The sequence below is a fragment of the Hemiscyllium ocellatum genome, chromosome 36, assembly GCF_020745735.1.
Source record: "Hemiscyllium ocellatum isolate sHemOce1 chromosome 36, sHemOce1.pat.X.cur, whole genome shotgun sequence".
Taxonomy (NCBI): domain Eukaryota; kingdom Metazoa; phylum Chordata; class Chondrichthyes; order Orectolobiformes; family Hemiscylliidae; genus Hemiscyllium; species Hemiscyllium ocellatum.
In genome coordinates, this window is record NC_083436.1 from 1,656,109 (window position 1) to 1,669,047 (window position 12,939).

The following is a 12,939-nucleotide window of genomic DNA, read 5'->3' on the forward strand; positions in this document are numbered from 1 at the left end:
CTGCTCTGAACTCCAGCATCTGCAGTCCTCACTTTCTCCTGCAATGTGATGCAGACAGGTGGAGGGCAGATCATCTGCAATAGGACAGAGACAGGGGAAGGGCAGAGCATCTGCAATGGGATACAGACGGGGGATGGCAGAGCATCTGCAGTGGGATACAGACAGCGGGAGTCAGAGGATCTGCAATGGGATCCAGACAACGGAGGGAGGACCGTCTGCAATGGGATGCAGACAGCGGGAGGCAGAGCGTCTACAATGGGATACACACAGTGGAAGGCAGACCGTCTGGAATGGGATACCGACAGGGGGAGGATTGGGCGTCTGCAGTGGAATACAGACGGGAGATGGCAAAGCGTCTGCAATGGGATAGAGATGGGTGAGAGAGAGCATCTGCAATGGAATACAGACAGAGGGAGGGCAGAGAGTCTGCAATACAATACAGACGGGGGAGGCACAGCGTCTGCAATGGGATACAGAAATTAGAGTGCATAGCGTCTGCAATGGGATACAGAGACGGGGTTGGCATAAAGTCTGCAATGGGATACAGACAGAGAGAGAGCAGAGAGTCTGCAATGGGTTACAGACAGAGAGAGGGCAGAGAGTCTACGATGGAATACAGAAAGAGGGAGGGCAGAACATCTGCAATGGGACACAGACAGTGAGCGGTCAGACCATCAAGCAATGGCATGCAGACAGAGGACCATTGCAATCAAACCTTCAGCAGAAAAATCAACAGCACAATATATATGTGATGGAAATTTTTTGATTTGGAGAAAAGACAAAACAGCAAAAAATTATTTAACTGCAAGGAGAATGCAGAACTCAGTGGTACAGAGGGATCTGTGTTTTGTAGTACATGAATGACATCAAATTACTGTGAAGATGCTGCAATTGATTTGGAAGATTTATGGAATGATTCTGATTCGTGCAAAGAGGGCTGGTTATGAACTTAGCGATGTTTTTCTGCATCAGTGCAGGGCATTGCTGAGATCACATCTGATGTATTATGTGTAGTTATAATTGCCTAAACTGAAAAAAAAAAACAAAATTGCTTTGGAAACGTTTCAAAGATTTTTCTCTTTACTCATTCTTGGGATGAAGGCATTACGTTATGTAGAATTAACAGTTCAGCTTGAGAATGGGGGTTGTTTTATTGACCATATTATATCTTGAGAAGAGTGTAGATGGTGAATACCGGATGGATATTTCTTCTTGTGTGGGAGAATAAAACTGGAGAAATAATTTAAGAATAAGTCAGTTTAAAAGGAATGGTCATTGAACCGAAATATTGAACGCTTATTTCTCTTCATATATGCAGTAAGACAGGCTGAGTTTTTCAGCAATTTCTGTATTTGTTCAAGAATAAAAATATTCATCTTAACACAGATATTGGGAAGGCATGAAACGTTTAATTTTACATTATCCAGGCACATATTAACACATCGTCAAAACAAATAGTGCCATTTATTGTTAATGAATTGATTCTGTGTATGACAACAGCAATAATGCACTGACCTTGAGTCGAGAATGTGATGGAGTCATATATTTCGGACAATGTTCATGGAGAGCTCACATGGTCCAGTTTGGGCACTGATAACGTGACTGATTTAACTTACAGATGAAAAATGTAGCCTATCTGTGAAGGGACAGTCTATTGCCCCTTTTACTGTTTGCCTGACGCTCATCACAGAAATCTGTGGGAGTGACAAAAAATGCCCAGTCGTGTTTTCCACTCATGGAGGATTCCTGATGAGGATTCATTGGAATTTCCCCACAGCCTGAAGCAAAACAATTCAGCTAAATCCAACTGTTTCAGGAAGAAATCCCATTGTCAGAAGGTTGTGCGAGCAGAATAACTTCAGAAGTAATTATTCAAATTCGACAGTGAGAGGGTCAGACAGGAGATTCTGTGGGAATCCGGGATGGTGTGTAGCCTCCCACGTCCCCGGGTCCAGGATGTCTCAGAGCGGCTGCAGAACGTTCTCACCGGCGCGGGGGAAGCCGCCAGAATTCATTGTGTACATTGGTATAAATGACCCAGGTAGAAATAGTGATGAGGTCCTGTAGAGTGATTATAGAGAGCTAGGAAAAACGATAAAAGACAAGACTACAACAGTGGTAATATCCGGTTTGCTTCCACTGAGAATGAGAGTAAGAACAGACGGATGCGGCAGATGAATGTGTGGTTAAAGAATTGGTGCAGGGGCAGAGTTTTGGATCACTGGGATATTTTGTGGGGTAGCACTGACCTGTTCAGGAAGGACGGGTTGTACCTGAACTGGAAGCGGACCAATATCCTGGCAGGCAGGTTTGGTCGTTCTTCAAGGGAGGATTTCAACTAGATTGGCTGGGGTTGGGGAGGGGTGGGATCCTCAACAGCAGGCAGGCAAGTGCGAGGCTGGAAGGAGATACAGTAATCAGAAAAGGTAAAGTGAAGAGACAGGTCAGGCAGGAACACGACAGGGAGCAAGGAATGCCTGTTGGATTAAATTGTAACTGTTCCAATTGAAGATGGCTGACAGGTAAGGCCAATGATATCAGGGCGTGGATAGGTACTTGGGACTGGGATATTACAGCCATCACATATACATGGCTAAGGGAGGGACAGCACTGGCATTTTAAAGTACCAGGGTACAGGTGTTTATGTGGGACAGAGATGGTGGAAGGAGGGGACGGAGAGTTACATTTTTGATTAAGGCGAGTATCACAGCAGTTATCAAAGATAAAATAACTGATGGATCATCAAGTGAGGATTGGCTGGGGAACTAAGAAATAAGAAGGGAATGGTGATAGTATTTGGATTGTACTATAGGCCCCAAATAGTTAACGGGAAATTAGGGGAACAAAAATATGTAGACAGACTGGGGAGACTTGCAGAGTCAACAGGATTGCATTATTGGGGAGACTTTAGTTTTCCTAACGTATACTGGGAATGACATAGAATTAAGGACGGAGATGAGGTGGATCTAATAAGTGTGTCCAGAATAGTTTCCTCACGCAGTAAGTAGAGGGTGAAACTCGGGAAGGGACAAAACTTGACCTACTCTAAGATCTAGGGCAGGACAGGTGACTGTGTTGACAGTGGGGGAGCACTCTGGGACCAGTGGCCACAGATCGATTAATTTTTAAATGGTTATGTAGAATGACAAAACTGGTCCACATTTCAAGCTCAAAATTGGGGCAAGGCGAATTTTGATGGAATTAGACAGGAGCTTGTAGGGTTTGGTTGGAGGATTTCTTTCCAGTCGAAGGGACCTCCTGCAAGTGAGAGGCCTTTGAAAGTGAATTGTCTACAGTTTAAGGTCCATATGTTTCTGTGAGGGTAAAAGGCAAGTTTGGTAGGAAGAGGGAACCTCGGATGTCATTGAGGCTTTGACCAGCACAATGGAGGCGTGGCTCAGGTCCAGCCAGCTGGGATCGAGGGAATCCCCAGAGGTATACAGGGGATACATTAGTTCACTGAAGAAGGAAATTCAGGAGGGTGAAAAGGGGGCACAAGATAGCATTGGCTGAGAAGATTAGGGTGAATCCAAAGAGGTTATTTAAGTATATTACCGTAAAAAGAATAACTAAATGAGAATATGACCCCTAAAGGTCCAAAGTGGACATGCATGCTTGGAATTGTAGGAGTTGTGTGAGATTCTTAATGATTCTTTACAGTGGAGAAATGCATGAAGACTTGGGTGGTTAACAAAAGTCGTGGTGTTATCTTTGGGTGAGACAATATCACAGGAGAAGACGTGTCGGATGCATTAGAATGTATGAAGGTGAATAAATCTCCTGGTCCTAAACAGATGAATCCAAAAACACCGCAACAGGCAACAGAAGAAACTACCGGGACCTTTGTTAATATTTTTGCATCATTGTTGGCTACAGGTTAGGGTCCAGAATATTGGCAGTATGAGACAGCAGTACTCGCCACTGAACCACATGCCAACCTTGCTTTCTTCGCTACAGTTCAATGACACACGGACAAAATCTATTCTGCCCTTCACCCATGATACACGTTCCAACGTAACATACCATGGATACTTTATTCTCCACTGAAAATATCATCTTATTATTATTTATTAGTTTGTTGTAATTAATTTTAATAATTTGCATAGCTTTTTGAGTGGAAGATCATGCCTCTCAAATTTGTTCGAGTTCATTGATGAAGTGACCAGGAATGTTGATGAGGGCAGTGAGGTAGATATAGTCTCTATGGTTTTCAGTAAGTCCTTTGACAAGGTTACCATTAACAGGCTGGTCTGGAAGATGAGTATCGCATGGAATCCAGAGGGAGGTGGCAAATTGGACATGCAATTGGCTTCATGGTCGTAAGCAGAGGGTAATAGTGGAAGGATGTTCTCGTACTGGAGGTCTGTGACACATGAAGTGCCTCAGGGATCGCTACTCGACTCATTGCTGTGTGTTATCTATAACAATGACATTCTTGCGAATGTACAAGGTATCATTAGGAAATTTGAAAGTGACACTAAAGAAGGTGTTATCGTGGACAGTGAGGAAGATATCAGAAATTGCAACAGGACCTTGATCAAAGTGGAGAAGTGGGCCGAGGGATATTTTGGCAAAGTTAGATCAAGGTCGGAGTTTCATGGTGATTGGTAGGACATTAGGGAGTATAGTTGAGCAGTAGGCCATGGAGTTTAGGTCCACCATTCTCTGAAAGTGGGGTCATAGTTAGACAGGGCAATATAGAAGGCTTTTGCCACACCAGCAAGCATCGGTCAGGACATGGAGGAGAGCAGTTGGGAAGTTATGTTGCAGTTCTACATGATGGTGGTGAGACTGCACTTGTAGTGTTGTGTTCAATTTTATTCACATTGCGATCGGAAGGATGCTTTTAATTTGGAATATGCACAGACAGATTTTACAAAAATGTTTCTAGGACTCAACAGTATGAATTATACGGAGACATTGGACAAGCGATGACTTTTTTCTTGAGAGCGTAGAAGACTGAGAGGGATCTTATCGAAGTTTACATGACTAGGGTGAATGGACCCACTCTTTCTTCCCAGAGTTGGGGAATCGAGGAGGAGCGGGCATCAGTTAAAGGCGAGCGGGGAATGAATAAAAGGGAAACTGATGGAATCTGTTTTACACAGAGAGCGGTACACAAAGGCAATGAGCTGCCAACGGAAGTGGTTGACGCATTTATATTACCGATATTTAACCGTCATTTGGGCAAGTACATGGACAGGAAAGGACAGGAATGCTATGGGTCAAGTGCTGGGAAATGAGGTTAGTGTGGTTGTAAATTTGGTCAGCCTGGACGAGTTTGGGCCAAAGGGCCTCTCTGCCTCTCTCCATGCTGTAGGACTTGATGACTCTACAAATAGAACAGCATTTGGGTCAAACTTTCATTTTTCCTTTGGTCATGAGTTCGAATCATATTTGGACAATGGTCTTTCAGTTAAGTTTGCAGATATATTGCTTTCAGTTTGTTATTGACAATGTGTGTGTGTGGGTGTGTGTGTGTGTGCGCGCGCGCGCGAGTGTGTGTGTCTGAGTGTGTGTCTCAGTATTTTTCAAAGGGAAATATCAATGTACATATTTGCAATATCCTCTCGTCATCTCGTCATTCCTCTTTCCATCATAGTTTGAGCAACTTTGTTTTGGTCATAAGCGAACTGTTTTAGCAGATTAAAGAAATCTGCCTGCCTTGTTCCTAACACTGACTCTGACACACTCTGAGAACTGTATCATTGGCCGTATCACCAACCTTTTATACTTATTTTTTGTGGCTAATGGAGGAGTGGGGCGAGAATAGGGAACAGTAAGCCAATAAAACACGGAATTATCGACTCACTCAGCCGAAGTCAGTATCGAGGAGTTTGTTGGAGGGGATTCTGAGGGATAGGATTTGCATCTATTTAGAAAGACAATGGCCGATTATGGAGAGTCAATATGGATTTCTGTGATGGAAATAATGTCTAATTAATGTGATTGAGTATTGTGAAGAGGTGACAAAGATGATTGAAGAAGACACTGTGGTATACATCGCTTACACAGACTTCAGCAAGGCATTTCCCCATTGTAGATAAATTACTACAATTAGGTTATATGTTATATCGGAAAAGCTAACCAATTGGATACAAAATTAGATTGAAGGTTTTTTTGAAGATTGTTTTCCAGACTGAAGACGTGGCCAGCGGTGTGCTGAAAGAATCAGTGCTAGCTCACTGCTTTTCATCACGGATGTAAACAACTTTGATCTGATTATCGAGGCATGGTTAGTAAGTTTACAGATAACATTACCAACGTGGTGCAGTGGACACTGAAGAAGATTATCTCAGAATATAACGGGATACTTGACCATCAATGAGCCAAGGACTGGCAGATGGAGTTTAATTTAACTATTTGTGAGGTTTTGCATTTTGGTAAGTTAAAGCGAGGTAGTGCCCTGGGGTATGTTGTTGAACAAAGAGACCTACGGGTGAAGTTTCATAGCTCCTTGAAAGTGGAGTTTAGGTCGGTAGAATGGTGAGGAACGTAGTTGGCATGCTTGCCTTAATCAGTAAGAACATTGAATATTGGAATAGAGGTAGAATGTTCCACTTGTACAGGACTTAGTTGAGGCCACTTTAAGAATACTGCGTACATGTCAGTTGACTCTGCTAAAGTGAGGATGTTGTTCAGCTTGAAAGGGTGTAGAAAAGATTTACAAGGATTTCCTGGAACCTTCGGGTTTGAGCTACAGGGAGATGATGAACAGGTTGAGGCTTTTTCCTGGGACTGTCAGAGGCTGAATGGTGACATGACAAGTTTTTAAAAAGTCCTGAGGGGCATGGATAGTCTGAATGGGCAAGATCCTTTTCCCAGTGTAGGGGCGTTCCAGAACTAGACGTCATCGGGAGAAGGTGACAGGGCAAACATTTAGAAGGTACCTGATGGGAAACTCTTTCATACAGAGGCTGATGGGTGTACTGTCAGAGGAAGTGGTGAAAGCAGGTACAATTGCACGTTTAAAATGTATCTGGATAGGTACATAAATAGGAATGCTTCACAGGGATATGGGCAAAATGGGACGAGACCTGATTCACATGTCTGATTGGCGTGGACAATTTGGATACGTTGGACAAGTAATTTGGAGAAGGATCTGTTGCCACGCTGCATTACTCTCTTATTCTCACAGCGTGATGAGGAAAAATTCTAAATGGGCCATTCGAGTGGGAATTCTCTTCCCCAGAAGTTTGTTGTGCCTCTCTGATTACAAGTATTTACAGCTGAGTTAGTAAAAGATTCGACAGAGGAGTGAGTCACGTATAATGGGACACAGGCAGGAAAATGAGGCTGAGACCATAATCTGATCAGCCACAATCTTAGTGCCTGGTGGAGAATTCTCAAATTCTTTAATCACCCATTCCTGCTCCTCAGTCCCATGTTTTTGCCTTCCATTCAACCTCTCAAACCTGCTACATAAGAGCAGTTGGAGTCCACTTACTGTTATAGCATGGTACACACAAACAAAGGAGACCATTGCGTCCCTCAAGATTGTCTCACTCGGTTTGGGAGATTTGGAAAATGTAATTGAAAGACCCAGGCTAGATATAAAAGAGGTCGCTCATCTCTCTTCGTAGAGGTTCCCCTCTCTGTAACTTGTGCTTCACTTGTTGAACATGTTGTAGACCCAGATTCACTGTGAATTAAGCGCCCAAATCTGATCCAGTGATGGCTCACAACATCCGCTGGTCTCCCTGATTGCAACATTCCATAAAGCATCTTCCAGGAAATAACACCTACTAACATTCCAGTAATAGAATGGGAAAACATCAGGAACAGGGGCAGGTCCTTCACATCCCAGGCCTGTCTTGCACTTCACTAAGATCAAGGCTGACCAGCTCCAAGTCTCAAATCTTCCTTAATGTCCAAGTTTTCTTGAGCACTTCCAGTGAACACAGAACAAAGAACATTACTGATTTGGAGATTCAGGTGTTGGACTGGGGTATACAAAGTTAAAAATCACACAACACCAGGTTATAGTCGAACAGGTTTAATTGAAAGCACACTAACATTCGGAGCCTCACTCCTCATTATAAGAAGGATTAGGAAGGATTACTTCATCAAGTGATAGTGGAGGGCTCAATCCTAACACAGAATTTATAGGAGAAATTGAGTGTGATGTAACTGAAATTATACATTGAAAAATTGATTGTTAAGCCTTTCATCTGTTAGAATACCATGATAGTCTCACTTCTTTCATATGTAAATCACGAAACCTTTTATTTTAAAGTTGCATTCTCAGGTTAGCTGTTAACAATGGTGATAGCTAGACAATACGTTGAAGGCGTTGCCCCCCCCCCCCCCCCCCCGTGTTCACTGTCTATGCCATGATGTTAGTTTGATTCTAATCTAAAAAGTGAGATAACAGAGTTTTACATGAATTCATGCAGTTTTTGAGCTCAGAATTCTACATGAATGCATGCAGTTAGGACCTTCAGCCCTCGATATTGTGCCGTTTGTCCAACTCTAAGATCAAACTAACATACATGCTTCCGTTCACTTTGTTCCATGTGTTTATCCATGAGTCACTGAAATGTCCCCCTTAAGTGACTCTAATACCACTGCTGGCAGTGCTTTCGACACACCCATCACTCTCTGTGTAAAGAATCTACCTCTGATATCTCCCCTAAACCTTCATCCAATTGCCTTAACATTATGCCACCTATTGATAGATATTTCTGCCCTGGGAAAATGTTTCCGGCTATTCACTCTCTCTATGCCTCTCGGCATCTTGAACACCTCCAGTGAGAAAAGCTATCGCTCCCTAATGTTTTCTTCATAAGACCTGCCCTCCAGTTCAGGCAGCATCCTGGTAAATATCCTCTTTACCCTTTCTAAATCTACCTAATCCTTCTTATAATGAGAAGACCAGAACTGAACACAATATTCTCTGTGCGGTCTGAGCAGGGCTCTACCGATCTGCAGCATAATCTCGCGGCTCTTAAACTTAATCCCCCTGCAACTGATAGCCAACACACCATACGCCTTCTTCACAACCTGATCAACATGGGTAGCAACTTTAAGGGATCTGTGGACATGGACCCAAGAACCCTCTGTTCCTCCACACTGCCAAGAGTCCTGCCTTTCACCATATATTCTACATTCACATTCTAGTTTACAAGGTGAATCATTTCAGTTTGAACTCCATCTGCCACTTCTCAGCAGCTCTGCATCCTGTCAATGTCCCGTTGCAACCTACAATAGCCCTCGAAATTCTGTACCACTCCAACTACCTTTGTGTCATCGGCAGACTTATTAGCCCACTCTTCAACACCCATATCCAAATCATTTATTCAGGTAACGAAGAACAGAGGTCCCAGAACTGATACCTGCTGGACAGCACTGGTCCCTCTCAGTGATCTAGCACCCCTAACTCTCTGTGGAAGAGATTTCCTGACATTCACTACCCTCTGTTTGAAGAAAACGTTCTCTGCTTCTGCACCATGATCGATTGAAATGAACAAAAGAGATAACGCAGGGGCTCAGGTAATAGAGACTGACCCTGAACCCAAGGCGGTATTTGACTGAGGATGACATCAAGGAGCCTGAACAAAATCGCACTTAATGAGAATTAATTATGACTTCTACACTTTTTGGAATAATTCACGGCACAAGGGAAGATGATTATCATTGGTGGGCATCAATTTTCTCAGCCGTGGGACTCATCTGCAGTCGATCCTCAGCATACCTTCCTCAGCGCAGGCATCTCCAGTTTGTCATCATAGAATCCCTATAGTGTGGAAAGAGGCTATTCAGCTCATTGAGTCCAAACTGAGCAGACTAGATTCCCTAAAGTGTGGAAACAGGCCACTTGGCTCAACCAGTCCACACCAACCCTCTGAAGAGTAACCCGCTCAGACACGTTTCCCTCTGACTAATGCACCTAATATATTGGACAATTCAGCATGGCTAATTCACCTAACATATTGGACAATTTAGCATAGCTACTTCACCTGGCCTGCAAACCGGAGCACCCGGAAGAAACTCTTGCAGACAAGTGGGGAATGTGCAAACTCCACACAGACAGTTGCCCAAGGATGCAATCGAACTTGGGACCTTGGTGCTGTGAAGCAGCAGTCTAAGCTACTGAGCCACCGTGCCAGTAAAAGAGGGAGGCATTCACTGAAGTTTACAAAATTTTCAGGACAAGTTGTCCTTCTTCAGCTCACTCTTGAAACAGTCTGTGACCATGTACAGCAAGACTTGGGACAACATTCAAGATCATGCAGTTAAAGTCTAGGCAACATTTATGTAACAGCACAGTACATTTCCACAGTAAAAGGAGGAGTTCATTCAGCACCTCAATCTGGTTTCACAAGAATGTGTGGAAGCCATTCATCCCATCAAAACTACTAGGCAAGAAGAAGGATAGCCCATTCAGTCCCTCCTACCTGTAGCACAGGAAGTCTGGGAGTCTGCTCTCTCCTGCATGTAACATACATAGAAATAGAAAGAACCATTTCACACCCGGAGTCACTTAAAAAGGAACAGGAAGAGGTTATTCAGCTTGTCAAGCCACTAACACAGGAAGAGGAAGGGATCACAAACAAATGGAGCAGGGGCTGCACAGATAGACTACTTCAAATTGATCCACATGGCTTAATTACTCATGGTAATATGTGTTACTTTAACATGGTTTTCTGACAGTCGGAATGAAGCAAACATTTTTTAGCCATTCTCCAAGTTATCATTCATCTCCAAGAAGGCAGACCCATGGTCTCCGTGTAGGTCAGAAGCCGGTGGGGAATAACTAACTGTTTCAGAATGATGGTATTTTTGCTGCTGACATGATAGTGTACAACGTGCCATTCAATGCATTGTGTCACTCAGTAACGGTGCATTGAAGTGTTCAGAGTTCATTCAGAGCCTGTACCTTTCTGTCAAACGACATGGGGGCTCTGCAGAGGCATGTAAACTGTCGTGAATCAAATATCTAATGAAAAGTATGACATTTTCACCCTATTCAGCTGTTTGGGACATAATGAGTTTCTGTCCATACCCATCAAGCTTCAACTTCTTATTCTCTCACAGCCCTTCAGATTAAACAGATAGTTACTGCACTCTCTCCTCATGGCAACATTATGTCAGTGTTTAGTTTGGTCAAACTCCTTTGCACTATCTCGGTGACAAAGAGATCATTATTTATAAAGCAGACCAAATTTTTACACAATGTACCAAATACTCTCTCAACAAAAGTGGGAAAGATATTCTAACTTTTGTACTTCAATCATTTTGTATAAAGAGCAACATATCATTTACTTCCTGCCCCCGTATGAATCCTGTCAGAGACTTATGACCGAGGACATCCAGGTCCTTTTCAACAAACGCACTTCCCAACCTCTCTACCATTAAATAAATATAAATTTACACGATGGTATTTGTTGTTCAATTCGGAATCATTTTTATACCTTGTGAAAAGCTGTTACCCAAACACTGATCCTGCTGCCACCCATCAAGCCTTCGGTCCACAGAAAAACAGTATTCTTCTCGTATCTCCATTACCCAATTTTTAATCCATGTGGTATATATTTCACCCCTAACTACCCATGAACTCTAACATTCCCCATTCTCCCCATGTTCAAACATGTCAAGTGTCTTCTAAAAATACAAATACTTCACTCTCATTGGTTCTCAACTGTCGATGTCACAACGGACCATCTCCACCAACAGGTCTATCAAAGATCATTTCCCTTTCCTGAATCTAGGCCAATGTACCGAATCATATCATTATTCTCCAAGTATCTAGTTGTTACGTTCCTTATAAAACGTGACAATATTTTTCTCACAGCTGACATCAAGCTATTTAGTTTTATGATTTCCCTCTCCATCCTGTTTAAATATGTAAGTTTACAATGCTTCTTTTCCAGTCTGCAGCATCCTTTCCAGAATCTAAATAGCTTTGAAGAATAATCAGTAATTCTTTCGTTAGCTCTGCTCTCATCTCAATCACTCTGGGATGTAGATCATTAGATGCAGCAACTTATGAAACTTCAATCCAATTAGATTTTCAATAAGATACTCTTCATTAATTCTGATTTCCTGCAGTTACCCATTTTTCCAAATCACTCAGTTCCCTAATATTTCGGGAAGATAGTTTCTGTACCTTCCTCTGTGGAGATGGGATCAATTCATTCCTCTCAGCAGGCAGGTGGTGTCTGATCGCTTGTAAATACATTGGAGGATTGCACTTCAGAGATGATGGTTATATTACCCACTGCCACCTGCAAAGTTCCAGGATCAATCCGGTTTAATTCATCGTGAGTTCAGCACTGTCCTGTCCTGGTGTGTGACTTCAGGTTATACTGAAGGAGGGGATTCAGCTCAGTGACCATCTCAATTTTGAGACAAGCTGGTTTTCCACTTTACACCTGAATGGGTGCAACTTAGGCAAATGTTCCTGGAAATCCCAGAGTGTATAGTACAGTGACCTGCTCCTCCCAGTTTACAGAGCCTCCCTTCTTTGTAGTCTCAGCTCCATTTGCTTACCATGGACCCAGACACACGATAATTGCAGTATTCAGAGTGGGTTCCCCAGACCCTCGGGGCTCCCTGAATGAACCCAGTAGCTGACATCACTATCCTGAGAAAACCATCCACAGAGCCTCCACTGACTTTCTAGATGACAGCAGCAATTCAGTTCTCCACACCCATAGTAGAACCATTCAATGTTGAAAATGCCTCGGTCCCCTTAGTTACTCTTCCTGGATGAGAAAGCTGTTAATCTCCACACAGTCGCACAGTAACAGTTCCTCTCTCCAAAGAAGCAGTTGACAATGGAACATTAAGTTTCTCTTTATCTCAGTGGCTGTAAGTAATGCTGATCACCACACTCAGAGATGAGAGATAGAGGGAACATAACTCACGGTAAGCAGGGACATCCCGTAATAAATATGATGTTCAGGAATATGTGAAAAGGGGAAATGTTAGAATAAC